This window comes from Pteronotus mesoamericanus, unplaced genomic scaffold, assembly GCF_021234165.1.
Source record: "Pteronotus mesoamericanus isolate MK-2021 breed Mesoamerican mustached bat unplaced genomic scaffold, CSHL_Meso_final scaffold_36, whole genome shotgun sequence".
NCBI lineage: Eukaryota > Metazoa > Chordata > Mammalia > Chiroptera > Mormoopidae > Pteronotus > Pteronotus mesoamericanus.
In genome coordinates, this window is record NW_026555313.1 from 13,527,588 (window position 1) to 13,532,074 (window position 4,487).

General features: G+C 40.7%; 1 non-coding gene across 1 annotated transcript; it reads right to left on the minus strand.

The window, feature by feature from the left end:
• Nucleotides 1-224: 224 nt before the first annotated feature.
• Nucleotides 225-331, minus strand: LOC129086177 (U6 spliceosomal RNA). The gene has a single exon (XR_008530781.1). It is a non-coding gene; the product is annotated as a U6 spliceosomal RNA (small nuclear RNA).
• Nucleotides 332-4,487: the final 4,156 nt, after the last annotated feature.

Here is a 4,487-nt window from a genome sequence, read left to right on the forward strand (position 1 = left end):
ATGTGCCCCTGGCCCTCTGTAGGTCCTCCTTGGAGAAGTGTCAATTCAGGTCCTTTGCCCATTGTTTAATTGGACTGTTTGTTTTCCTGGTGTAGAGTTGTGTGAGTTCTTTACATATTTTGGAGATCAGATCCTTGTCTGAGGTATCACTGACAAATATATTTTCCCATATGGTTGGTTCCCTTTTCATTTTGCTGATGTTTTCTTTAGCCTTGCAGAAGAGTAAAAATATGGAATGCTTCATGAATTTGCATGTCATCCTTGTGCAGGGGCCATGCTAATCTTCTCTGCATTGTTCCAATTTTAGTATATGTGCTGCCAAAATGAGCACCATTTGTAGGTTTTTATAGCACTCATGATTAGATAGCGTTAGTCACTCCGACTCACTAAGGATGGAAGTAATTTAAGTAGAAATACTTGTTAAGTAGTATTCAAAATATCTTGAAAGTTATTATTTTTCTTGTCTTAAATGTAGGCAACTTGTTGGTTGTTCCTCCTTTACCTTGATTTTTTTGTTTGGAATTTTCTGAACCAAATTCTTCAGTGTCATACTACAAGGTGTATAACATACATAGTAGTAAATCACTAATTTGCAACAAAGGCATTACACAGTGTTGACTGGGGGCCAGCTTCAGGTTAGTGTAGTTGCATCATGAAATATGCACTTGTACCTTATAAAAATAGTCAACACAGAGAGATCAGCACCTGTAAGGAGCACATTTTGAAATTTTCACTTGAGGATACTGCCTTCCTTTACGTGAGCTTGACCATATTGCTCTTGTGATGTAGTCATGTATTGAAACTGACATCACAATTCCAGTGTATTCCCTGATGCTTTAATGTCCCTTATAGACTGATCACACTAGGAACCTACCTTTCTGGCTTCTCTCTAAATCAGGGAATGATCAAGATGAAAAAGGAGAGACTGCTAGCCAAAATGCCCCGGAGAGGCCAGGTTTCAAGTTAAACATGTTTGGATTATTCAATTCGAGTTGCAAATTCTGATGATAGTAGCAGGGTTAGAAATGGTGGGCTAGGGAAACAACTGAACAGTAGTGGGGAGAAGCCTTATAACCTTGAACAGACAGATGAATCAGCTCCAGCACAACCTGACTGTTAAGGAGTGTGGTGGAGACCCAAGAAAGCTGGCTGGGCACCCACAGGCAGCAGCACCAGAGGGATAATTAAGCAGGTGGTTGGATTCCCCTGGGAAGAGTAGAGTCTAAAACCTAAGCTGGAATCCGCAGCCTAGAGCACCACAGCCCAAAAAGTACACAGATAACAACCAGCTGAGAAAAGCAGCAGGATTGCTTTCTGCCTGAGATGGATGGCTGGAGACACAAAGAGCCATTTAAAGGGCCAATGCACAAATTTTCATGTGCAGCCACTTATCCTGGGCTGTGGCAAAGGCGGGGGCAGGGTGGTCCAGAGACCCCTAAGGAGAGACTGGGGATGGAAGCTTTGGGAAGAGAACTGAGAAAGTAGACACAGAGGTTCCTGTGCTGAGTCATCCCCCATACAGCAGCAGCCATTGTCCTCCGGCAGACCATTCCCCTGAGCAGCAGCAGCCTAAGAGGAAGAAATAGCCCCAATGACAAGGGGGATTCTGCCCTGCCCTGTGGTGTTTAAGCCTGATTGCTAAGTGCAGGGTGACTAGGTTAACAATGGAAGTAGTCAGCCACAGACTGTAGATCCCAGGTAGTCTCAAACAGGCTGCCTAAGATCAGATGGGGTAAACATTTGACATCACCAGAGGTGGATCTAGAAAGAAAAAACAGTGATAAACACTACAGGCTACTAAGAAGCTACGAGGAACTCACTGCGAACTATATCACTATGAAAAAGGACATAGAAACCATCAAGAGGCAAGAGGAAATGAAGAATACAATTTCTGAATTGAAGAACACAGTAGAAGGAATCAAAAGCAGGCTAGATGAAGTAAAGGACTGAATTAGTGAGCTGGATGACAGGGTAGAGAAAAAGCTTCCAGAAAGAGGATACCTCAGACAAGGATTTGATCTCTAAAATATATAAAGAACTCACATGACTCCATACCAGGAATACAAACAATCCAATGAAAAAATGGACAAAGGACCTGAACAGACACTTCTCCAAAGAGGACATACACAGGGCCCAGAGACATAGGAAAGGATGCTCATCGTCACTAGCTATCAGAGAAATACAAATGAAAACCACAGTGAGATAGCACTTCACACTGGTCAGAATGGCCATCATAAATAAATCAACAAACAACAGGTGCTGGTGAGGTTGTGGGGAAAAGGGAGCCCTTATACACTGCTGGTGGGAATGCAGACTGGTGCAACCACTGTGAAAAACAGTATGGAATTTCCTCAAAAACTCGAAATGGAACTGCCTTTTGACTCAGCAGTTCCACTGCTGGGATTATACCCTAACAATCCCAAAACACCAATTCAAAAGAACCTATGCACCCCAATGTTCATAGCAGCACAATTTATAATAGCCAAGTGCTGGAGACAGCCTAAGTGCCCATCAGTAAAGGAGTGGATCAAAAAACTGTGGTACATTTACACAATGGAATGCTACACAGCAGAAAGAATGAGCTACTACCTTTCACGACAGCATGGATGGAACTGGAGAGCATTCTGCTAAGTGAAATAAGCCAGGGTGTGAAAGACAAATACCATATGATCTCACCTATAAGTGGAACCTAATCAGCAAAGCAAGCAGGCAAGGAAAATATGACCAACAACACTGAAGGAAAGAAGAAACCGATAGGGATGGGAGGAAGGGAGGGAGGGCAGTAGCGGGGAGGAGAAGGGGAAGTGTCAGATGAAGGAAGAGGGGTGAAGGACACATGGATGAAGCCAAGGTGGGGAAGGATTGAGGGGGGAAGGTGGGGGTGGGTGGGGCAGGGGAAAGTGGTGGCGGTTAAATGGAGACAAATGTATTTGAACAATTAAAAATAAATAAATTAATTAAAAAAGGAATATCCATCAATAAACTAAGATATACCCAGAAAAAAAAGACCACATGATAGACACAAGACAGGCCTCAGCAAATACAAGAAAATTGAAATCAGTATCAAGTATTTTCTCAGACCACAAGGGCTTGAAACTAGAATCCTCAAAGAAAAAACTCAAAAACGTTCAAACTCATGGAGACTGACTAGTATGCTATTAAACAATGAATATGTCAATAATGAGATCAAAGAAGAAATCAAAAAGCTTCTGGAAACAAATGAAAAATGAACACACAACAGTCCAAAACCTGTGGGACACAGTGAAGGCATTCCTGAGAGGGAAGTTCACAGGAAAACACGCTTATCTAAAAACAATAGAAACATTTCAAATAAACGACCTAACCCTCCAGCTTCAAGAACTGGAGAAACAAAAACAAACAAAGCCCAGAGTGAGTAGAAGAAAGGAAATAGTCAAGATCAGAGCAGAACTGAATGACATAGAAGCTAAAAGAACAATTCAAAGGACCAACCAATCCAGGAGATAGTTCTTAGAAAACATAAACAAAATCGAAAAGCCTTTAAGCAGACTCATCAAGAACAAAAGGGAGAGGAATCAAATAAAATCAGAAATGAAAGAGGAGAACCACAGAAACACAAAGGACTGTAAGAAATTACTATGAAAAACTGCCAATAAATTTGAAAACCTGGGTGAAACAGAATATATAATCTTCCAAAACTGAATGAAGAAGCAGCAGAATTCCTTAACCAACTGATAACAGCTGTTGAAATTGAAGCAGTAATCAAAGAACTCCCAGCACACAAAAGCCCTGAAATGGATAGTTTCCAGGAGAATTTTACAAAACATTTAAGGAAGAGCTAACTCCTATTATTCTCAGACTATTCCAAAAAATCAAACAAGAGGGAAGACTCCCAAATTCTTTTTATGAGGACAGCATCATCCTAATCCCAAAACCAGATAAAGACCCAAGAAACAAAGGAAACTACAGGCCAATATTGCTGATGAACATAGATGCTATTCTTAAAATATTGGCAAGCCACATCCAGAAGTACATTGAAAAGGTAATCCACCATGATCAAGTGAGATTCATCCCAGGGATGCAAGATGGTTCAATATTTACAAATCAATAAATATAATACATCACATAAACAAAAGGAAAGACAGAAATCACATGATCATATCAATAGATGCAGAAAAAGCATTTGATAAGGTACAGCATCGATTTATGATAAAAGCACTTGGCAAAGTGGAAGTAGAAAGCATACCTCAACATAATAAAGGCCATATATGAAAACCTACAGCTGACGTCATACTCATCAGACAAAAAATAAAGGCTTTCCCACTAAGATCAGGAAGGAGACAAGGCTGTCCACTTTCACCACTTCTATTCAACATAGTATTGAAAGTCCTAGCCACAGCAGTCAGACAAGAAAAAGAAATAAAAAGGATCCAAATTGGAAAAGAGGAAGTAAAACTGTCATTATTTGCAGATGACATGATGGAGTACATAGAAAACCATATAGACTC